Below are 25,063 nucleotides of genomic sequence, written 5' to 3'. Positions count from 1 at the left end.
CCTGTATCCCCACCCCATCCCCCCCAAAATCTTGTAGCTCATGTCAGCTGTACTTAGTCACTGCCTCTTAGGTTTGCTTCTAGTATCAAGGCAAAGTAGAGCTTCAGTGTTTTAGGAAACAAGTAGGCAGGGCATGTGGGCAGCCACTGGGATGGGAGCTTCGCTGATAGAATTTAGCATGTGCTAAAATTAGTGTGGGAAAGTGGGATCATTGATGAAGCAAAGGAGCCAGCCCCGAGAGCCAAGCCTAGAAGCAGAGTATCTGTACACAGCAAGGAACTAAAACACAAACATTATATCTACATTTATCTATCTGTGTGTATGTATGTATATATGTATCTATCCATCCATCCATCCATCCATCCATCTTTCCGTCCGTCCGTCCGTCTGTCTGTCTACACAAACACACACACACACACAGTAGACAGACAGATACACATACACACAGTAAAATCTGGACACCCAGGCCCTGCTGGCCCAGCACATAGCAGCAGTTCGGAGCACACTGTCCCCCTTTTTTCAGATGTTCCCCCCTCTGTTTAATCAGCTCCTTCCTGGTGAGGAGACCCTGCAGAAGTGGCCCCCGTTGGGTGTGCAGTCCTGCTCTCCCACAGCCAGGCAGTCAAGTGTTGGCCAGAGTCAGCTCAGCCGTTACTAACACTGGGTGGGACCCTCCTCAGGCGGTGATGAATGACTCTTTAAGTCAACCCTTGTTTCAGAGAGAGTCTCATCTGCTAATGGAGCTCGATTTTCATCCATCTGCTGTAAAACCAAACTGAGTTGCTGAGCTAAGGGCAGGGAGGCGGTGGAGCAGTAAGTTTTATTTGTTTGTAAGTGACTTGGAAGGCTCTAAATGGCTATTTTATTTCATGATTAATAGCAGCTTTTTGTTTAAGACAGTGTTGGTGGAGTATTTTGATAAAAATCATGGCTCCCCCCCCCCCCAGAGGAAAAGGATGGAAGATGTAAACTACAGAATTAACAGATCACTGTGAGATTTAAGAATGCTAGCTGGTGTCTGCACACCTGGAATCCCACATTTGGGAAGGGTCAGGGATCGAAGGCTGGCTTTGGTTACCTAGTGAGTGGATGGGCATCCTGGGCTACTCAAGGCCCTTTATCCAATAAACAGAAGCACAATCGAATGCCTCTGTCTCGTGGGGTGGCACACACCTATTATCCCAGCACTTGAGAGGATGGAATAGGACTTGAATTTGAGGTCACCTTTGCTGATTCATGAGGCAAATTTAAGGCCTCATGAGATTTGTGCCAGACTGTCTAAAAGGAGAAAAAAGGCAGGGAAGGATGCGCCAAGAGATGGAAACCAGGCTGGGAGAAGATGATGCTTGACTCTAAGGAATTGCTCTTCAAATTTTTTTTAAGTTTTATTTCAAATTCTCTCTATATTGTGGGAATTGGAGTCAGCTTTCTTTTGAGCTACCAGCTCATAAAAAGTGACGCCGAGACTTATTATTAATTATAAAAACTTGGTCTTAGCTTAGGCTTGTTTCTAACTAGCTCTTATATCTTCGATTAACCCATTTTTGTTCATCTACGTGCTGTTGCTTGGCCCCTGGCTTTTCCTCTTGCATGTCTTGCTTCCTCTACCAGCTGGTAACTCCGCCTTTCTTCTTCTTCCTGGAGCTCTCTCTGTCTAGAAGTCCTCCTCCTGCCTAGCTATTGGCTGTGTAGTTTCTTTTTAAACCAGTCACAGTAACATATTTTTGCACAGTATAAAGGATTAGTCCACATCAGGGAAAAGTGAAGAATGATACTGGAACCTTCAGTTGGAAATACAGACTTCCTGGAGACCAGGTGCCAAGTCTTGTCCTAAGCATGTGGTTCCTGGTAACTCACCTGTCCTTTGAGAAGGATCTGGTATCATCTCCAGATTGAAGCCAGTGTGACTGAGGCATCGTCTGTCTTGTTCACACGCACATTCATCCAGCCTGGATCACTGCTTGCTTCGTCACCATAATGTCTGGGCTTGGAGTTCTTCGTGGTCGTGTCTTATGCATCTAACTTTATTAGGGGGCTCTCTGAGAACTGAGATGAACCCCAGCCCAACAGATGTTTAGTGTCACTGTCTTCAGCTAGGATTCAATCTAGGTCTGAATCTAGACCTAAACCTAAATACTTTCTGTCTCTTGAGTATTCCATACCCAAAACACTTAGAAACAGCGGTGTTTCAGAGTTTGAGTTCTTTTCAGAGTATGCACATTGAACCATCATGAGGAGTGAACACAAATCTAAGTAAGACATCCACTTAGTGTTTCAGATAGGCGTAATTGTCATTTTATACATTGTCATAGTGACCTGCCTCTGGACTACAAGCTGTCACGTGAGATCAGTCGTGGAATTTCCTGCCTGTGGCATCATGCCAGCTCTGCCATAGTTACTTTTCTCATTCGTGTGACAAAATGCCTGTCAGGAGGAACTCAACAAAAGAAAACTTTGCTGTCACTCACAGGCTGCGGGGATGAAGGCCATCGTGACGGGGAGGGTATGGCAGCACGAGTGAGGGACAGCTGGTCACAGTGTCCTCGGGCAGGAAGCAGCGAGAGGTGGATGATGGTGCTTAGCTCGCTTCTCCTTGCTGTTCAGTCCGATATGGTGCTGCCCACGTTTAGGGTTGGTCTTCTGTTGTTCTAGATACAGCCTTGCAGACATGCTCAGAGGTGTGTCTCCTAGGAGATTTTAGATTGTGTCTAGTTGACCATGGAGATTAAGTACCACGGGGCCCTCCAGAAGTTGGAGATTTGGAGACATTTTTGAATCATGGAATATGTGGAATTGGGATTTTGGGAGTAAGCATGATTATCCTGCTTTTGATCTGTTTTGCCACTGAGGAGACTGTGAAGGACCAGGAATGAGGACTAAGTCTCTTCCTTGTTACCTTGTGTAGCACTGTGCTATGTCTGTGTTCCAGGCCTGGCCACAGATGAAGCCAGGAAGGGTGGCATGGGAAAAAATAGCACAGGGCTGCATGGGCAGCAGGGTACGGCGTCCACCTACCCTGTTTATTTGCCTCCCCATTTATCTTTCTTCCCCCTTCTTCAGAAAAGACGTGGATGCTGAGATCATCCCAGAGAAGTCTAAAATAAATGCCATGAGAAAAACGGCCCCTCTGGAAAGCGCCTTGTTCTCCTGCTGTTTGTAAATGTGAACCGCTCAGCAACTGGGCAGCTGCATGGGTATAAATATAGCCACAGCACTGACGCCGCCGGCTGAATCCTGCTTTCTTAGAAGCTCGCTGGGAACCCACGGAAGTTAGGGAGCAAGCAGTAAAGCTCAGTCAATCCACCAACCTCCTCTCTGTTTCTCTCTCCGTCCTGGACCTTGGTGTGGGTGTTGAGGATAGAAGTAGCTCTAAGAGCATGCTGGAAATAGCCCTTGGCACTGGATGCTGGTTAAGCTCAAAGTCGGGGAAGATGCTTCCTATATAGCTGGCCCCTGCCTGACCCTTAGATCGGGGCTATTTTGGCCATTCTGTGATCTCAAGAGCATGCTTTCAACCCAGCTGCTTGGGCACAAGCAGGTTTTCCAGTGTGAGCTCTGTCCGGGCACTTGGCGCCTCTCCACTACCTCTGCGCTCAGCTATCTTATTCTGACTCGACTCAGCTGTCTAGAGCCTGGGGTTTAAAAATAGCTCTTGGTGCTTGCTGCAGAGCTGAGGGAGAGACGGACAGCCTGGGCACAGGGAGGTCAACAGCACTTGAAGCTCCGCTCCTCATACCTGTAGGCTTCATTGGACTTGAGTGTTTTTATTTCTTCAGGTTGACTGCTAGACTGTTGGCCATTTCACATGGCTGCACAACAAAGAACAGGTCTCTTAATGTTTGTGGGCATCGATATTGTGACGAGGCTAGGTTTTGGCAGAAGAAAGTCATTATTTTCCTTGGTGGTTCCCAGAAACAAACAGTGTCTAGTTATCTTTCCATGCAGACGGCAGAGTCGTTTAGTGTCACATTTATTTGTTTTCTCTTTCCTGTTTGGTGGTAAATGCTTAAAGAAGAGAACCCAGCACTTTCATTGTGCCTACCCACAAAACTTGAGTAAATCATTTTATACAACTTAATGTGCTTTGTGACCATTGAACTGACCACAGCAGCATTCTTTTTATGCCCATGGCCTTCCATTAGCAAATGGCGTGAATACTACGTTCACATCATTCACTGTAGGGGTGGTGTCCTGCAGCAGACTGAGAGAATGCTCTGTGCACTGCACTGTGTGCGTGTTTAAAGGTTTCAGTAAAACTGAGCTGTGTCTATGCATGTTTTAAATTTTTTTAAGTTTTTTTTCAGACTGAGCCTCTGAGCATATTTGTTAAGGAAGGAAGGAAGGAAGGAAGGAAGGAAGGAAGGAAGGAAGGAAGGAAGGAAGGAAGGGCAAGACCATTATTCAATTCATCAGAATACACTGAAAATATTCTAATTAAGCCTGTATTCATGAGAGACGATCTTGAAGTTCAAGGGTTTGGTTCTGTCTGTGCCCTGGTGTTGGGATTGCCTTAAACATCTTGTCCCCGATCCTCATAGTTGGAACTGAGGCCCAGTTAGCGCCAGCTGCTCAGGCCTTGGTGATGAAGTGTAGTGGAAGGGAATCTTTCCGAGGAAATCGGGGCAAAAGAGCTAAGTAAACATCTTGAGCCACAATTAGGGGCTCTGGCACACCGAACAAAGATTTCATAACATAACCGAAATCGTCTCCAGCCATGGATAGCACAGGCCAGACCCACCCTATTGTAGAGAACAAACAGAAACTTCATAGTCTACAAAGGTAATATACAGTGGGATTAGCACACTTTACAGGGTTGTCTTAAGTCAAAACAAGGGAGAATGTAAATAGGAAACAGTGCAGGATTAGGCCCCAGTGGACTCAGGCAATGCTGGCTGAGAAGTAAAGGACAAAATCACACAGTGCATTTGATCTGTGTGGCCACAGCACAAGTTCATTCCCTCACCCGAAGATGCTCGGGTTACACCTTTAGATTGTTTCTCTGAATGAAAGGACAGTTTTACAAGGATACAGACCACCCCTGGTTTCTGGTTCAGCCACCTAGGGAATGTGGGAGGGTGCATTGTGAATGAGACCAGAGGACATTCAACTAGTTGTAATGACATGCACCGTAAAGCAAAGGAGGGAGGCATAGTGTTCCTTTTGGTCCTCGGGTAATGTCCACATTCACCCGCTGTGTGTGAATTCCCACCTCAGGGCTAAGTGCTTCCTACCGTTATCCTGTCACCCAGCCCTCACAGCCATCAGCTCGCAGCTGGGTCATGCTGCCCACAGTTTACAGGTGGGGAAGCAGACTGTGGGAAGTGAGGCTGAGGTGTGACACCGAGATCCAGTGTCATCAAGCTAGCAAGTGGCTGATTGAGGATCTGAGCCCGAAACCATGAATCACACACCCCAGCACCACCATCGCACTGAGAGCAACTATCTAGGCCTAAATGGAGCACTCGCTCTCCCACATCGCTCTCTGCTGGAACCAATTCTCACACGCAAGCCAGCAAGGCTAGCCAAGGCTGTGCATTGACAGCGTTGGTCTCTGCACACTTTCTTCCATTTTCGTACGTTGAATGGATCTGTGGAGTCATTTCATGACAGAGCTACATCTGTTTTCTTTGGGAATGGGTATGTTGAGACAGAGTCACCCCATATAGCCCTGGCTACACTTGAACTTGCTGTGTGGGCTGAGGAAGCCCAGTTGGAAAGGTTGTAGGGCCGCAGGGGCAGACAGCCAAGCATCTCACTACAGCTGTCGCTCACATCTGGCAGCAAGTAGGAGCTTTAGTTCCTGTGGGTCTTACAGGCTTTCACTAGATTACAAGAATACTCGGGATACTAGCTCATTTTATGTGATCTGTTTGAGGATTTGATAGTAGAAAGAAGAGAACATTCCTTGGTTTTTATTACCATACAAGGACAAAATTTTGAGATTGTCTTTCCAGGCATCACTTATTACTTGGCATGCACAGTCCTTTGTACTGGGATCGCAAAGACCAAAAAAGTAGTACTTGCCCCCAAGGGACTTGCCCTCCCTTGGGGAAAGTAGATCAGTTACCCATAAATTAGAATATAAAATAGTTGGGTGTGATTTTATGTCTGTGGTTCCTAGGAGAGACACAATTGAACTGGAAAAGGCAAAAGGGTTTAAGGAGGCAGGTCACTAAGGAAAGTGGAACTACAGGCAGATCCCAGGACAGCAAAGAGAAGAGAGCATGCATGGTTTGTTTGGAGCCCCAGCAGAGCTGGTAGATGGAGTTGAGGGAAACTTAAAGAGAAGCCCGAAGGATCTGATTTGATGCAGTAAAGAACTCAGTGTCAGCCTTCAGTCCTGGCGGCCATGGAAGGGTTTTTTAAAGGCAGGGACTGTAAGCAGGAGCAGAGGAAGGACCCAGGGCTGGGATTTTTTTCTCAGTACCACCCAGTGTAACTCTAGCTTAGAGAGAAGGCACTGGGATGTAAACCAAGTCCTTTGGGGGCTGCTCTTGCCTCTTCAGGAAAGGGCATGGTGATGCTTTGAGGTGGAGATCAAAATGCTAATTCCAACGACACAAGGTAAATCCTGGCATCATATGTAAAGAAATTACAGAAAAATTTAAAATCTCATTCATTCTAGCCATATTTGTAAAATTCAGTGTTTATGCAAGTCTCTCTCTCTCTAAATGCTTTGAAATGGGCCTCTTTAAAAAAATAACCTGCATACCTTCATTCTGTAACACAAGTAAATTCAAATGTTGTGTTGCTATGCTGTGGTATTTATGTTCTTACACTTGTCGGATCGCTTGAGTCCATTTTGCTAGTATTTGTTTTCCTTCGAGATAGAAGTTAATTTTGTCACAGCTTCTTCCCCTGACAATAACTGCAATTTTTTTTTCCTGAGGTAGCTTTCCCTCCAACCGTTTCTTGTTGTTCTTACCCAAGACTCAGTATCTGCCAAAACAAATGCAAGAGAGTGATAAACGCTGAGAGGAATGTCTGTTGGACCACAGGAAATTTCCTGTTCAGGAAGAGATCTTGGGAACTTCCTGTGGAGGAGTGCATTATGGGACTTTTGGCTGCCCGCCCTTGACCACAGCTGCAATTAACTAAAGGCAGAGGGGGAAGGGAGAGGAAGAAGAGGAGACAGCTACCCACAGACGTTTATTCCACGTAGCCCAAAAGAGAATGGGCTAATGTGGGTTCAGAGCAAACCAGCTGGTTCATGTCTAACAGGTCGCTCTGTCCCCTTGGTGGCCCTCCCATCTTTCACAGTGTTTCAGATCCTGTCTCTGTGTTGTGGAAATCAACACTCCGGTTGTGATAGCCGTGTTTGCCCTCCTTTTCCCCAAACCTGGGCGAGCCTCCTGGGAGAAAGCTTGTGCTCTTGAACCTCACCTACTCGGAAACCTCTATGTAGTCTATGGACCACTAGTGGCTGACACCAGGCCTTGAGTTTGATGTTTTTCCTCCTCCCTATCCCAAAGGAGGTATGGAAGAAAAAAGAGAACAACACTTCAGCTCTCTGGCATACCCTCGTTTGGCTCTGACTGCATTAAGGAAATTCTGAAAGATTATAAACTAAAGCACACTCAAAACCAGTAGAGCATTCTTATTCCCCAGTGCTGTCCCCCAGGAGATTTCTGACAAATGGCAACATCTTCCTTCCCTCTTGATCCCCAAGCTGGGTGCTTCTGCTCTCCACCCGAATGCTTTTATTTCTATCCTTGCCATCTTGCTTTTGTGGAGTCCCTCTCTGAATAGTTTCAGAATCCAAGCCTCCACTTGGTGGCAGGTTATATTTCAACCTTTCTGAGACCTAGGAGGAGGGCTGACCGTGTTAAGACTGAAAATAACCCAAAGCATGTTCTGGTCCATGTCTGAGTACCCTGGACTTCTATCCTGAGTTCCTTACCCCGCCCCTCTCCTGTCCCATCCCCATATCCCCTGCTCATCCCTGTGGCCCCTCACTGAACATGAACAATTACTGCATTACAGTCATTTGTGTGTTTTTGACATCTAATCGAGGGAAGTCCTTAGGAAAGAGCCTTCTTGACTTCTGCTATATGATTAATAAATTTCTCTGAACTTCAGTCTCATTCATTTTAGGAGGGAAATTCCAGGCCTCTCTTTAACATGCCACTTAAAGAGCCTGGCGATATTACTGTGCATATGATTCCAACAATGACTAGGCTGCCTGTTCTTTGTAATTAGTAAGAGAGAGAGAGAGAGAGAGAGAGAGAGAGAGAGAGAGTGTGTTATGTGTTTGTCCTTCCCTGTCAGCTGGCTGGCATGTTACACAATTGCATTTTTGAGTTTCCCTCTCATGACTCTGTTTTCTTCAGAAATTGAGTTTTTCTCTTCTCTTTTTCTGGTTTGCTTCTTTTCTGCTGCAGATGCTGGAACGCAGACCTGTTGTTTTTGTCACAGTCCTGTAAACAAAAAAGCAGTGACATTGACCCCTAATGTGAACCCCCAGACTTCTATTGGAAAATGAGCTTCAAATTTTCTTTTACTTTAAATTTTGATTATCTTTGGTTTACAAATGAAAATGGTTGATAATTATACCTTGTGTGTGTTGTGTGTAATGACTAGAAAAGTATCTATTAACTCAGGTTTGTGTGTGGTCAGGATATTTAAAACTCCAAGGAATTTGCATGTATACAGTACAATACATTGTAGTCATCATATTGGTTCAGAGGTTTACTACTGGCCTTCTCGCTCCTGTCACCCCTACCCCTACCCCCACACCCCACCCTCCCACCCCCAACCCCTGTCTCTATATCTCTTTCTAATAGGCTCTTGCTGTGTAGCCCAGGCTAGCCTAGGGCTCAGTTCATCTTGCCTTTTAGTTTCTGAGCCCTGAGACTGCAGGTGTGAGCAGACTTTTGAGACCTTTACCCGTATGTTCCAGCCCCTCTCTGGCCTCATGGGCCTGCTTTGCTTCTGTGAGTGTCATGGTTCTAGGTTCCTCGTGTGCATGGGATCAAGCAGTGCCTGTCTTTCTGAACCTTGCCTCTCTCACTTTAGCGTAAGTTCTCCAGGTTTGCCTGTCACGCTGTCACAAATAGGGGTCCAATTCCAGGCCTGCTGGTCTGTGCCAATAATCCTAGCGCTTGGGATGTGAAAGCAGGGGGTCAGGTGTGTAAAGTCCTAGCTACATAAGAAGTTTGGCCCCAGCCTGAGCTACAGGAGTCTCTGTCACAATGAAAGCAAACAACAACAACCACAACAACAACAAAAGAAGAATGGGGGAGAGAGAATCAAAATATTCATGGGGAAACACTTGAAAAACATAGCTTTTTTTAATAGCTGGTAATTTCTGAATTGCTATTTGGTTCAGCCTATCCCCCGGTGTTATAATTGTATCATAATTTTGAGAAATGAAAGCAGAAGTACAGACGAAGCACACAGTGACTGTCCTTACTACCGCCCCGTGCAGTTCTGCTTTATGTTGTTCTGAGGAGGCTGCCTGTGGCAGAATGTCACCTATGCACACGGAGAAGCATAAGTTAACTGCCTGGAAGGGAACACATTGAACCTCGGATCTGACCATGTGTTTTTTTTTTTTTAACCCTGACCTTGGTCTTTAGAAGAAAAAGGCAAATTTTTAAATTAAAAAACAAACAAACATAAAACAACCGTCTGATTTACTTAAAGAGGCAGCTCTCCAGCTGTAGCTTACAGGAATCAGGCTTGTTTCTTACATTTTAAAAATGTTTTCTTTAGTTGGAAAAATGAATTCTTGGCTTTGGGGTTTTTGATTTTGTTGTTTGAAACAAGGACTCTGTGTTACTCCTGCTTGCTTGCTTGAAATACCTAGGGTTAGTAACAAGTTCTTCCTCAGACTGCTGATTGCTGGGAACATAGGTGCACACCTGGCCCAGATCTTTTAAAATTTAATCTTGATTTAACCAAAACCCTTAGCTTCCTACTGGGTCAGCGTTCATTTGTGCATGTTCAGTGTGGCTTTTTCTTTGGACACTTGAACATGGAATGATTCCCTCTTGGACCATTCCTGACCGCTGTGGAGATAATACACTACCATGCCTGCATTTGCTTTAATGAAAATACAATGATTTAGTCAGTAGGAGCTTATATTGTGGGATTCCTTAATGTTTACCAGCCCTAATATAGTGTGGTGACCTATCTCTCTTACTCTTAAAAATGCTCCTTGGTGTATGGAAGAGGAAACGGCCGAGAGGTGAAGGCTGAGGTCAGCAGCAGAGCCTGCACCAGTTAGGCCTCCCCTCTCTACCGTCAGCCTGGCCTGGGGAGAAACTGCTGGCCCAGAGATGAAAGCTTGGCATGTGCCAGCGAATAAGCAACTTTCTGACGGATCCAAGGCCAAAGGAAGCAAAATACCTCATTGTTCGCTTCCATTCCCCCCATGCTGTCCAGCCCTGAAACCCTTGGCGCCTTCTCCGATTCACACCTACCTCCTCCTCCTCTGCCCACCTAGCTTCCGCCAGCTTACAAGTGTCTGTGGGGGGCTGGGGGGCTCCGTATCACGGACTTCCTCCCAGGAAATTTCCTGTGGTGGAAACTCTGGGGAAACTTCCTGTCGAGGAGGTTACTGCCCAGGCCTGATAACGGGAACTGCTTCAAACCCGCAGCACAGCTGCTCCAAGGGTGACATGGTTCTTCTCTTTCCTCACAGTCTAGGGGCACAAGCAAGGGCAACTGTGCAGGGGCTCCGGAGTCTCCCCAGGTAGTATTCTTGGAAGCTACCAGCTCCACTTGCAGTCAGCAGATTCCTTTAGTGAATTGGTTCTCATGGTTAACTGCACTCTGGAGTATCTTGGTGGGGATCTGCTAACCATCTCAGAGACCCAGGTCTGAGCCTATCATTGTCGTTTCCAAACCTTCTGTGACTCTCCAGTGTCACCCAGCTGGGAGTCCTGCATGTTCTCAGCTATCACTGATGTATAGGAAGTGTTGATTAATTCTCGTCCTTTACAGATGCAGAATTACCCGTGTGTGAGTCGTCTGAGGCTTGCTCTGCATGGTGGTCTTTGGCCTAGCACAGGATTCTGAACAGGCTTTATGGTCCTGTGACCTAGCCAGGACATGTGGTGGATTACTCTGTTGAGTACCAGCCCTTGGACAAAGATAATTATTCCTAAATTATCCCATAGGGTTACGATCAGCTCTGAGTATTTTCAATTTGGGGAATTCTGTAGTTACTTTTAGCAGTTCCTGCCATCTATAGTGTGAAAGTCGGTTCCCCTAATTAGCCTGCATTCCCCCTGGCGACCTGTAAGTCCGTTACTATTTGCCCTGCTCTTACTGTATAATAAAAGTAATTGACCCCTTGCCCTCTGTCTGATTCCATATAGACGGTTTCATGAATGGTGTATTTTATTGCTTCATTTGCCCTAAGCCTATTTCTCTACAAGTGCCAAAGAGGTAGTTTGTTTTTTTTTTCCTGGTTCAGGGGTTAACATAGACTTCCTTTCTAAAATGCACTTAGATTTAATGAAAGTTTCTACCAGCCGCATCTATCCAACTTCTACCATGGTTTGGTTTCTTTCCCGGTTATAGGAAACAAAGATTTTGGCCTCAGAATAAATCAGTGACCTAAACATGCATTAGGTGTGGGTTGTGGCTCCATGTCTGATCCACACTGCAGACTCAGGAGTCATGTAAGGAATTGCAGTGAACCAGGAAGAGCTCAGCTGGCTGATAAAGAGTCAGCCTGTTAGACTCCTCAAAGACAAAGGCCTTTATTCATCTCTGTTCAAGTCCGCCATAGTTTATGATGCTTTGGCACATAGTCTTGCTACCATGTTTGCTGAATGAATGAGTCCTAAGAGCTGGTTATTAGACATTAGTTCTATCTATAACATGAAAAAAAATTATGTGTTTTCCATCTTATTTATAAGAATAAGCTGTCCTCATGAACTGGGTATTGTTCCTCGAAATGGCAAGCTACTGATGATGAACATACATGCAAAGGCTGAAGAATGACCTCTGTTTTGTTTTGTTTTTCTTTAAAACAAAAAAAGATTTGTATTAAGCTTTGCATAGGATGTGCAAAACAGTGATTTAATTTGGGGCACTTAGAAGAAGACTAGGGCGCCTACTTAAATGGTTTGCCGTATAATTACTTTTGGTTTTAGACCTGATTTTATATTATAAAAGGATTAGCTGGAACATGTTGTAAACACAGAAGACTGTCCTTATGAAGGCACCGTACAGGGACTTAAGAATAATAGCCATTTCCAAAGCAATCTTTCTCTAAAAGAAACTACAATTATGCGCCATAGTGTTAGAGACCAAGCCAGCATGCCGTTGTCATCACCATCACCATTATTTTTGGAAGTCTGGTTAGTATAGTAGAAGGACCAGGCTTTTGGACTCTTTAAACTGATGTCTAGATTTATTTTGGCTACTGTGTATATACATGGTGTACATGCATGTGTATTCATGTGTATTGGCACATATGTGTACGCATGTGCATGTAGTGGCCCCAAGTCGATGTTGAATGTCTTCCTCAATTGGTGCTCACTGTGTTTATAGAAACAGGGTTTCTTATTGAGTCCAGAACTCACCAATTTTGCCTAACACCTTGCCCAGTGATCCTGTCTTTACCTTTCAAGTACTGTAATTACAAGTGGCCACCATACCTGCCCAGCTAATACGTGGAATCTGAACTTGGATCTTCATGCATGCATGCTGAATGCTGTATCCACTGAACCATCCTCTGGCCTATATTATTAAATTTTTTTAACATGTAATTTTTTTTTGATAACTACTGTGTGCTGGGAAATGTCAGTGAACAACGCAGAAATGGCCCCTGCCTTCGTGGGACGAACACTAGCGTATTCCCTGGCCAGCTAGAGACATCTGCTGTAAAATGTAAATTGGGTTGTATTAGTTGCCTATTCCCAAACTTCACCTGGCTTCCATTCTGACCTCTCAGTGTGAACCATAAGACCTAGAAGTTTGGGGCCCTATAAGTTCTATAACCCTCTATCTCCATTCTCGGTCCTGATTGGTCTGCTCCTGCCTTTCCAGCCGTGCGGGTTGGAACCTGCTGGTTGCTATGCTCAGAACGATGCAGATGTGTCCCCTACCACAGTACCTTTGCACCTGCTCTTCCATCTGTAAAGGTGTCCTGTCCTGCCAGAGAAGCCCATGCCGTAATCCTTCACCTTGGGGTTTTTTTTTTCAGTGGCTCTTTCCGAAATGTCCCCTTCCGTCACTCTTCATCCCCTCCAGCCTGCTCTGACTTTCTCCTTTAGCAGTTTTCACACTTGAAATGGCATTTTATTCAAGTTCATGGGGACGCTTGGTCATCTGTTTGGAATGACAGACAGCTTTGTGTATAGAGATGGGCTCAGTCTGGGAAGGGTCAACTCTAGGCCAACTGGATCGGGTCCTGACGATCTCAGGGAAGAGAGTGTACCGAGTCTCTTTCCCTTGGAAACAACCTTGTCCTTTTTCCTAGAGATCTCAGTGTAAATTCTCTACATGCCAGAGTCCCTTGCCTCTCTAAACCTCATGTTCTCTGAGTGAGCCTGATTCCAGCAAGCTGCTATCCAGTCCCGTCACTGGACCGAAGGTGGAACGCAGGCACTTCTCACATTCTTCTGTTGATGGCTTCGCGGTTTCCTTCCCATTCCTATGGGTGTTTTTCCCCCAGTTAATGTCCAGAAATCCAGCATGATTCATGGTGTCTGTGCTGCATGCAGATAAGCGTCGGCTTCCCGCTGTTAGGTCAGACACCACTTGACTGTCTCCTGTTCTCCAAAATGTTGTGTGTAACTATCTCTGTCTGCCATGGCTGGCTATCCCACTCTGGTCCTTGTGGGTTTGGACTGTGATTATTTGTCTCCTGTGGCTTAGGGGGACCTTGGACAAGAGCAGGAACAGGCATAGATATGTGCCATTTACTTTGTGACCCATCGTGCCGAGTGCTCGCTGGTCAGTACTCGGGGCTCTGGAAGCATGAGGTGGTAGCTCTGGCCTCTTCTGTGGCATGTATTATAGAGGAGACTTGAGAGTTTAGCACAGCAGTCCTGGGGGTGTCATTCAGTTGGTAGAGGGCTTACCTAGCATGCTAGAAGCTCCAGGTGTCATTTCTCTATCCCAAGCACTGTATAAACCAGATCTGGTGGAACTTGCTGTAATTCCAGCTCTCAGGAGGTCGATGGAGGAAGATCAGAAATTCAAATCAGAAATTTACAGGTATTCTCTGTTAGGTAGGTACTTAAGAGACTGGCCTGGGAGACCGGAGACCCTGCTAACTAAGCAAACTTAGTGGGAAATCCAGTAAAGATCTTGAAGGAGAACTGGATATGCATATGTGGAAGGGAGAGGGGCGCTCTAACGACCCTGGGGCCAGAAGATTGGTTCTTTAGTAACAGGCCAGGCTGGCCAGCATTCCCCCAATTTGCTGTAAAAAAATCAAGAGTGCTGCATGACAGACATGCAAGTGGCAAGGATAAAGAGGCGGAAGGAGATGGCCGCGGTAAGTATTGGGCCTCTGTCATGAGCAACAGGCAGCCACAGCTGAGTTATCTGCAGAGCCCCACATCTCTGGAACTCGAGCTCTGTATGGATCAGGGCCGTGATTTCTACCTCGTAGTTATGAGCATTCGATAATCTCATACATGTTTTGTCCACTGAAACCTGGCATGTTCATTTGTGGACTTCAGTCTTCTCAGACCATGACGAGCCGCTGGAGCCCCTCAGGAGAGCTGTGCTGTGTAATCATTGCGTCAGGGTGAGGGGTACTCTTGTCAGTCAAGTAAAGGAAAGGCATAAAGAATGATACAAACAGGAGACATTGGGGTCCAGAATCGAGTAAGGGGCGTTTCAGTTGTCCAGCCCGTGGGTAAGGTGGGTTATGAGGGAGCATGAAGGACAAGAGTGATCAGGCTTACAACTGTGTATAGGACGGGCTGACCAAGGGTGATTGAGTGCAAAGTAACCAACCATTTATAGAGGAAGCAGGCAGCAAGAGCCGCAGGGCAGTTCTGTATAATTTTCTGTGTGTCAATAGAAGCTCATGTACATCTTATAAGTTCTCATGTTTAAAAAAAATAATTTTCTACTCAAGAAGCAGAGGCAGGAGGATTGCCTCAAGTTTGGGCAAACCTGGTTTACATAGCAAGTCCAAGCCAGCCAGGCAGAGCTGCATAGCAAGACCACGTCTGTGAGAAAGCACAGGTTCCCCGAGGCATCTGGGCCATGTCTCAGGGAGCTTCTGTTTACCTTCACGGCTTCTTCTTCCAAAACAGTGAAACCCAAAGGAAGGGGGTGAGGCGGGGTGCTAGGGTGAGAGGCTCAGCTGTTAAGAGCCCCTGTTTTTGCACAGGACCCAGGTTCAGTTCCCCCACACACATGGTGGCTCACAACCATCTGTTGTTACTCCAGCTCTATTGGATCCAACACTTTCTCTGGCCTTTACCAGTACCAGGCATGCCTGGTCACTTACATACATAACATCAAGCAGAACACTCATACACATAAAGTAAATATAAAACACTTTTAAAGAATGTGCCAAACATGTGCATAATGTGCGGTAACTTAAGCAGCTATCTAAGAATGTGCTAAACACATAAGTGACATGCAGTGAGTTATTAAAGAGGCAGTTCTTGCCTTCAAGAGACTCTCACACAGTGAGCAGCATGCTAGCCTAGCACTGAGTGAAGCCTGCCTGGGCTCAGCTTTACAAAGCCCCGTGGACCTGGAAGTCCACCTCACAGCTCCAGTTATGCTGCCCACTTGCTAAAGGAAAGCATGGGCTTCACAGGTCTCCGCTGATGCCCACCCCTTCCCCAGTATGCAGTTAACCAAACAAAATGGTCAGTGTGGAGAATTTCTGGGGCTTCTAGAATCCCTTGTAGGTTTTCAAGGTGCAGACATATTCAGAGGCTCCCACATTTCCAGTTGCCAGATATGTTCAGGCCGTGAAGTTACCCACAGATAAGAGTGTGGTTCAGGCACTATTGAGGGCTCTAAGGTAATTTGTGTGTGTGTGTGTGTGTGTGTGTGTGTGAGTACATATACACACATACATATTTATATACATATATTATGTATATATATATGTATTACAGCTTTGTAGAAGCTTGTATAAGAAATTGTGGAAACTGGCATCCACCTACTATTTTAAAATTGCATTTATTTAATTTATTTACTCTGTGCATGCATGTGTGTGTGTATGTGTATGTGAGAGAGCGAGAGAGCACGAATCCCAGCTTGCATGTCATGTCAGAGAACAACTTGTGAGAAATTCTTTCCTTCCACCATGTGGGTCTTGAGGGTGGAACTCAGGTCTTCAGGTCCTCATCTGCTCAATTTTGATCTTCAAGAATGTCAAAGAGAATAAACACCCTAGAGAGGGAGTGGGTTTTAATAATGTATTTCAGTGTTAATACACAGATATGTGGTGGTGGAGAGAATTGGGCCGAGTGCCTAGAAACTGAGACCCAGCTAGAGTAGCTTTCTTCGAGTAGCTCCATGGTCTAGCTCCCAGGTGGGAACCAGCGGCTCTGGACCGGGACCATTCTGTGTCAGGGCTCACTGGGCAGGGAATGGGTGGCTTCAAGACAAGGAGGCTAACAGCCATGCCCTGAAAACTCAAAACTGAAAAGCTTTTTATTTTTATTTCTGATTCATTCAAAAGATAGAGGAGGAAGCGGAAAGCGGCAGACATAATAAAATAATATGTAAAAACTAACCAAATGAGACTGGTAGCCAGCAACAGACAGTATTTAAAGCCAGGAAGCTTCAAACTGGGTCTGTGTCAATCAACAAACCCACTGAAGCACGCACCTGTCCAGACCTATGTCACTGGACCAGTGGATATTTGACTGGACTGAACTTTTCTGTTTCTTTTTTCTTTCTTTTTTTTTTTTTTTGGAGAAGTTTATGGGCTTAGCTGGGAGTGTAACTCAGTGGCCGAGTGCTTACCTAGTGTGCCGGTAGCCTGGGGTTGTGCTCCCAGTACCCCATAAACTGGGTATGGTGGTCTATAATCCCAACACTAAGGTGGCTGAAGCCAGAGAATTGAAAGTCAATGGTCACCCTAGCTGCATAGCAAATTTGAGCCCAGCCTGGGATCCATGACACCCTGTGAAAAATGTGTGTGTGTGTGTGTGTGTGTGTGTGTGTGTGTGTGTGTGTGTGTGTATCCCTGTGTATGTACACATATCTATATGTATGGTATATACATTATATACACATACACACAAAGGACAGTTATATATAGAAAAGAGAATATCAAATCCTGTTTCTCTTTCCCCCAAGGAATTTTGAAAAGCAGGAGTTAATTCCTGAACTTGAACATATGTGTGTGTGTGTGTGTGTGTGTGTGTATGTATGTATGTATAATTTAGCACCTTCTTCTAAAGCAGTAGGGGAATGTATTTCTTCCCTTCATACCCTATAGTCCCTTTCCCCAGTCAACATCAGCAGCACACCCACCCACAAGCCAATGGTGAACTCAACACAAATTTCCCTTGAATGTGAATGTCTACAAGGCATTCCTGGAGTTTTCAACAGATTGGGGGGGCACAGGGACAGGCAATAAAAGTAATTTTCTCAAATGTAACATGAGCAGCACACAGTTCATTCCAAAATCTTAGCTGGGTGTAGAGCAAATGAGTGTAGCTGGACCATAGAAACTGTGCTTTCCAGATGGAGTGGCCCAGCTTTTGTGCGCATTTCTTATCTTCCCCCTAATGTCAGCCATCATCACCTTGCCCCATCTATTGCCTGTTTTCCTCCTGGGATGCAAGAAGAAATAAATCCTGACCAAATACAATAGAGTAGAGCTGCACCCAGAAGAACGGGAGCAGGCAGTCAGGTAACAGCGAAGAGACTAGAAAATGCAGACTGGAGGAGGGCCTACGGGGGAGGCCCAGGCAGAGAAGCTGCAGGTCAGAGATTGCACCTACGGCTGGAGGTGCAGTGTGGAGGAAAGGGGGGAAGGAAGCTGAAGAGGGTGTGAGAGGGCACGGGAACGATAAATGGGAGTCCAGCTCTGAATTACTCCTCTCGAGCCGTGGACGTGGGGTGATGAAGACGGAATGCCGGGGTAATCTGATGTGATGTCTTAACCCCGACGCACGGATGCTGCTTAACCAAAGGTGCTCTTGTCACTTTAAGCTGTACTGTCTCCTTCCGTGGGTAGTTTTCATTTTTATTAATAAGGCAGTGGAGCCTTAAGTTCAGGCCTGGCTCAGCAGAGCCAGCTTTGCAGTTTCTTCTTGCACCTCCATTCCGTGCTCTGGACAGGATTGATACCTGCAGGTGTCCACTCCGTTGTGCCTTATGTCTCAGGCCCTCCCAGTCTCCCATGCCAACCTGAAAGCTCTGGTTTCAGCTCTTGCTTGAGATCAGCAGTGGAATAGAACAGTTAAAGCTCTGGCAAGATGATCCTGGGTGGAGCAGTCAGCATCCCTTCTGGACTCTAGCACCTAGAGTAAGAATCAGCGGAGGTCGATCAGCACGGTAGCTTTTTGGGCTTATGCTCTTTGGGACCCAGGAAGAAAACCATATCTCTAAGGTTTTGTTTGTTTGTTCATATGACAATTTTATTTATTTATGTATGTGCACATGTGAATGTAGGCTTAAGCGCTAAGTCATAGGACAGCTTTTAGGAGGAGTCCCTCTCCTCCTACCGTGGACCCTAGGGACTGAGCCTAGATTGTGGGCCCAGCTCACAGACCACTCCTTTAAAAAAACAAGAAGGGCAGTCATTTCACCACATTCTGAGGACCCAAATGGACGCGGGGGTGGCTTAGGTATGTTGGGGGTGGAGGGTGCATGTTTGAGTATCAGTGGGTGTCAGTGACTCCACAGCTCTTAAAAGCATCACTGTGTTGAGACCTGTGCTTTCTAAATGTCAACACAGAGAAAGAACATTCAGTATGGTGGCACACCACATACCCCACAAGATAAAGAACTAGAGACAGGAGAATCACAAGTTCAAAGCCAGTCTCTGTCTCTACTATGTAGTAAGTTTGAGGCTAGCCTAGGCTACATGGTACCCTTTCAAAACAAAAATGAAAGCAACAAAAAGATAACCATGAAAAAACCTTAAGAGAACCCACCATGCTGGGAGAAAAAATACCTGTGGTGTCTTGAGATTCTAGCTCAGAAGATCCATCTGAAAATATGTTAAGATTGTCATAGTTAGTTGAGAAAGCGCCCATGTCAGATTTCCCTCTCTGTCTAAAAGGGGGTTGGCACATCTTTAAGAATAGTCTACAAGCCAGGCGGTGGTAGTACACGCCTTTAATCCCAGCACTCAGGAGACAGAGATGCAGGTGGATCTCTGTGAGTTCGAAGCCAACCTGGTCTACAGAGCGAGTTTCAGGACAGCCAAAGCTGTTTCACAGAGAAACCCTATCTCAAAAACAAACAAACAAACAAAAAACCGAAAGACTACAACTTACAGAAGACTTGAAGTTATGTTTTTCTCTTTGTTGCTGCTTTCATAGACTACAATAGATTTCTGGGGTTTGAACAGACACGGACACTGTAGGTCATGCAGGCTACTGGTCATGCATGGGGCCCGCATGTGACTGGGGCATGGCTGGCACATGTTCTCCCTGTGCAGGACACTGCCAGGGACACTGAGCCCCCTCTTCCCCAGCAGCCTTTGCCATCTAAACTTTAGCTCTTTGATAAGGTGATTTAAAACGTCACTTCCACAGCAGTGGCCTAGCAAACCATGGATCTTCCTGGCTGTTTTCCTCAGTGGCTTTTTATGACTCTGATCGTTTCCTGGAAATGATTCCTGACAGACGCTCGACCTCATCTCCCGCATACTCTCGTGATGTCTATATCATCAGACGTATTTAGGATCCAGCTGAAAAACAAGAAATACTCTATTTACATAAATAGAAAGTTTGGCAATCAGGAGGAGAGAGGAAGACCCTTTAGCCTTGGCCAGTGATAATTCTGAGAAGCTGTGCCTTTTGGAACAGCCTGTGGTGACCCTGCTATCTAAGCAATTTGCACATCTGTCTGGCTTCAAAGTTTCAAAGACCTGCTGCCTTCAAAATACTCCCCAGATCTTCCTTTGGTGCTGCATTTCTACCAGAAGTTTGTTATTGAACATGAGTTTTACTGAAGGGGTGGGGACTGGGGAGGTGACTCGTTCAATAAAGTACTTGTCTTATAAGCCTAAGGACCTGAGTTCTGTCACCAGAGCCCCAAATACAAAACAACAAAAACTACTGGGCTGGTTAGTGCACACCTCTGGGCACTGGGAGGGCAGACAGGTGGATCCGGGGGGTTCAGTGGCTGCCAGCCTAGCCTGCTCTGAACTCAAGCCAGTGAGAAGATGTTGTCTCAAAAAACAAGGTAGATGGAACCTGACCGAGGTGTACCTCTTGGCATTGATACGCATCATGTGCTCATGTACATTACACACACACACACACACACACACACGTATGCGCACACACGTACGCGCACACGCGCGTGCGTACACCATGAGCCAAGGAGGTGAATTATGAAGCTATTGGTAGTCATTGCATTAGAGCGTTAATCATTTTTAGATCCATTCCTGGAAGTTCATTTTAACGGACACTGGTGGAAAGAAGAAACAGGACTATGTAGACCAAGAGGACTCCTCAGGCTCTGGGAGGGAAAAGAACCACTGGGCGGGAGAAAAGAAAAAGAGCATTTCTGAGTGCCAGGTAGTCTGATTTTTCACCATAACCCTATGAGTTCAGGGCATATGAGGAAATGAAGGCAGGAGACGAAGTGACCCAACCAGATCATGGGATGGGGAGGCACACCACACAACCATGACCCAGGACTGGGATTTAAACCAGAGCTGCCTCACCCAGGCCTCTCATTCGATGATGCCAGGTGCTGTCCTTGAGGAAAGGGCAGCACACTGGGAGGCTGAGATGCAGTTGCCTCCTTCCTAATCTTGCATCAGGCCGACTCCATCTGAGAGTAACATTTTGCAGTCAGCCATGTGGAAACAAGAAGACTCTTCTGATGCTACCTTATCTTGAGTTTGGCTTTCTTCTTACATACAATTTATATAACATCACAAACTAGTTTACATGGAATCTGGTGCTTGTTTATAAAGAGCCTCTTGTTGAGTGTATTTTTACACACACACACACACAAACACACACCATTGTTACCGGTACTTTCCCCGCTGTCTGGAGAAAATGGGCTATGCTCATGCTCTCTCTGGAGACTTGCACGATGCTCACCTGATCACTTGGAAGCAGGTATTGTCCTTCCTGACTTCCAAGCCAGGGTAAGCACAGGTCCCCTTAGGGGACCATAAAGGAAAAATTTTTAGATCTCTCCCCAAATAAGATACATGAGCCAACTTGAACTTGGCAAAGTCGTTTTACCCCCTTCTTCCCCACCCAGTGCCTTATTGGGGTTGTTTTCTGCCTCTCGTTCTTGATGCTTTGGGGAGAACACGCGGAGTGGGGGTGGCTTTATAAAGGTGGATGTCTTCTCCCCTCCTTTGCCTTTGTGTTCTCTCCCAGCTACCACAAAAACCACACTTTCTCTACTAAGTACACATTCCTAGGGCTCGAACAAAAGGCTTCTGTGAGCTGAAAAGCAGCGGACAGGGTGCAGCAAAGGCCTGAAGATTTAGAAGGTTTCATTGCTTCCTTGCTGGGGGCTGTATTGTGTTTGGATGCTGTTTGGAATCTGCTTCACCACCACAGGGAGGGAACTGAAATGTGCCCTAAAGCTTCACAGAGACCTGTCTGATCTTTATCCTCCTTCCAAACTGACTTCCTGCCTCTGGAGTCTCAGAGCCACCCCCATCCTCAGCAGGTCCCAGGAAACCAGCCTCAGACCAAGGAAGCTCGCCCGTTAGTATCGGAGCCTCAGTTTACCTGGATGCCCTTTGCTCTGCTGTGTGTCTCCTTGGTCAGGCCTGTTCATGACAGCAGAGCCAACAGCCATGGGAGCCTGCCCGCGAAGGACAGTACACTTCATTGTTATAGGAGAGAATGAGGAAATGGGAATTTTCCATCCTTCCTATTGGGGAGAATTGGATTCCGCGGAGAAAGTAGGAGCTTTAAAAAGAAACACGCACGTACCAGGTCCCTCTGCACTGAGCTGGCAAGCCTTCTTCCCTGCCCGGTAGTTCCAGACACTCTGGACCAGGGGTTGGCCACGCAGCCGAGCGCCTGCGTTTCCAGTAGCAAGTTAATGTGGCCATGACTCAGAATTATAGGACCCCAGACGCCAAAGAAGGGAGCTAACTTCTTTTCGGCTCACAGTGGACTCATCGGCCACAAAATAGGTTTCATGTTCTAATGAAGCAGTGTAGAAACTTCGTCCTCGGTGGCTCCCATGCCGCGTGATGTCTGCCCTGGCCCACTTCATTGCTTGCCAGATCACTCTTCCAATCCTCCCTTAGAGCCGAGAACCTGAAATCCAGCCCAGGTTGTTGGGAACAGCTTTCCTGAGCTTAGCCTTGAACAGCCTTGCTGTGATAAGCTTGTCCAGGGTGTTTATTCATTGTGTCTTCTTGGGAATCGCTGGGAAAAACCTCTCTCCTTCTAAGGAAGGCCTGGGTGGCTAGTGGGTGGGGCGTTGAGCACAGAACTCAACAACAGTAATACAGAGAAATACATGTAGAAAGAGCGAACTTGATCTTGAAGAACAGCTGGCGATTATTATGTAACACCTTTCTTCCAAGGGCTACCAAGAACTTCCCTGCGAATTTTGCCCGGTTCTCACAGAGCATGAATTATTTCCCAGAAATGATTTAGGCTCTTTTGGAAAATGCATTGATTCTTTTAACCGTCATGATCCTACTTACAGTAAAACCACTATTATCTGATCTTCTCTGAGTTGTAAAGCTATTATTAACGGGCACATTATATATTTTACCAGTGCAATGGCAGCTGATGTGTATAATGGTGACCCCAAAGTTCCTTAAGACCCTGAATTGCCCACTCGGGAATCAAAGGAAGATTGAATGCGTATTCAGTCGAGTTTCTCCTGTCAAGAGTCTTACTGCATTCAGGTCCTCGTTAGAGGAGTCCAAGTGTGTGCCTGTTGTGATTTTTCTGTGCCTGTACCAATTTAAAATCTATCCATTCTTGCTTGGCCTTATGATTGAACTCTTGATTGTTTTTTTTTTAATGTGCACCTTTTCAGTAATATGGTCAAAATTACAAATGATTTGATTCAGATTTGAAAGGAATCAGTTAACTTTGATTTTTAGGTTTATTTCTTAAGTGTGTGCATGTGTGTGCCTGAGTGTATGTGTGTGCACTACATGCATCACAGATACTCACAGAGGCCAGAGGAGGTGGGTCAGATCCGGGATCTGGAGTTAAAAGTGCCCGGTGTGGATGATGGGAACCGAGCTTGAGTCCTCTGCAAGGGCAGCTGAGTCATCTCTCCAACCTCCAAACTTTGCCCTTTAGGGTGTTGTGGCAGACGTAAGTGTCATAAACATATTTACCAACATATAAGGCGATCACGGCACACTGCCACCATGACCCTTGCAGGCCTCAGTCAGGCACTGTTTGTGCTGAGTCATGCCTGGCTTTGACATTGTCACTCAGAGCCTGCTGTGGTTTAGAACCCTCATCATGAGTGACTGGGATCGATGTGCTTTCCTTGTGGTCAGTCTCTCCCCCTGCCGCCCTTATAGAATTGCCTAACGGGTTAAGGCAGAAACACACCAAGGAAGGTGATGTGAGCCGAGAATGGGCTCCTATGCCACCTGTGACTTGCATCAAGCCTTCACAAGGAACCACAGTTAAGACTGCCATCCTAGGTAGCTGTGGCTCAGTTGTGTGGGCCTGGGATGGCTTCTGCATACTGGGCTCAGGAAACCAAGCACTTAAGCCACCGGGAGCCACCAGGAGAAGGAAGCAGAGACCCGGAGTAACAGAGACGGGTGTGCCTTCCCCTCTCGTGATTCATCAGTTTACACAGCCGACTGAACACGTCAAGCCACGCCTCAACCAGGATACCTGCCTATCACTTACTGCTGTCGTATAGTGATCCCAAAGACCCACCACGTCCCTTACCTCATTTGACGTGAAGCTTCTAATTCTGTACCCAACGTTCCCTGCGGCGAGGGGAGTCCTTTTTAGATGAGTGGTTCCTGGTGTCTCGTTGTAAACAGGATAATTGCTTCTGGAGCATCCTCTTGAAGGACACAGACCCATGGTGTCACCTCTGGCTTGGGTGCCCAGGATATTTGCTGAGCTCTGAGCTAAGAGATAGCCCAACTTAACCCCTTCTCTTCATATTGCTCAGCAGGAAGTGAGGACCGTGGTGTCCATTCCACTTCCTCTCCTGGCTGATGTGAGATTAGGTCTGTGAATGCTCTCAGCACCAGAGTGCTGCCAGCCATTCTTGTGATTTGAGTCTAAGGAGGACATCCAGGAGAAGGGTCTGGTATGCATAGGGACTTGCGTGTGACAACTCTGTGAACTAATTTCTGCTGATAATCTGGTGTTTAGTAAGACCGGTTTCTAGGAAAACACATGGCAGGTGTAGGGTGTGTTCAGTTTTACTGTTCAGGCAGCAGCTGGTGAGACCACTCAGCTGGTGAAGGCGCTTGCCCCAAGCCCCATGGCCTGAGTCGGATCCCTGAGACTTACATGGTAGAAGGAGCGAACTGGCTCCTGCAAGTGTTCTCTGACCTCGACTTGTGTGTCACGGATTTGTAATCCTCCTGCTGCAGCCTCCCAGGTCGCTGGGATTGCAAGCATGTTGCCCCAATCCCTGCTTACTTGAGAGGTTCTCTGACACTTCTTGGTGGCTACACTAGCCCTAGCCAACCACATGCCAACTTCTAGTGCCCAGACCCCTTCCTAAGACCTATTCCTTGGTCTTGGTTATGTTTCTCTTGCTGTGACAAAACACCATGTCCCAAAGCAACTTGAGGAGGAAAGATTTTATTTAACTTATAGGTTACAGCCCGTCATCAGGGGAAGCTAAGGCAGGAACTTGAGGCAGAAACCGGGAAGCGGGAACTGAAGTAGAGACCATGGTGGAATGGTTTGCTCAAACTGCTTTCTTATTCCACCCAGGACCACCTGCCCAGTAGTAGGCTGGATTCTTCCACATCAAACACGAGTCAAGAAAATAA

General features: G+C 46.3%; 1 protein-coding gene across 3 annotated transcripts in view; it reads left to right on the top strand.

Moving 5' to 3' along the window:
* The window catches only part of Etv6 (ETS variant transcription factor 6), a 237,420-nt gene that overhangs the window by 138,147 nt on the left and 74,210 nt on the right, over nucleotides 1-25,063 (top strand). The gene's annotated exons all lie outside the window — the stretch shown is intronic.

Source organism: Arvicola amphibius, chromosome 2 (assembly GCF_903992535.2).
Source record: "Arvicola amphibius chromosome 2, mArvAmp1.2, whole genome shotgun sequence".
Taxonomy (NCBI): domain Eukaryota; kingdom Metazoa; phylum Chordata; class Mammalia; order Rodentia; family Cricetidae; genus Arvicola; species Arvicola amphibius.
This window is presented reverse-complemented; position numbering and strand designations above follow the sequence as displayed.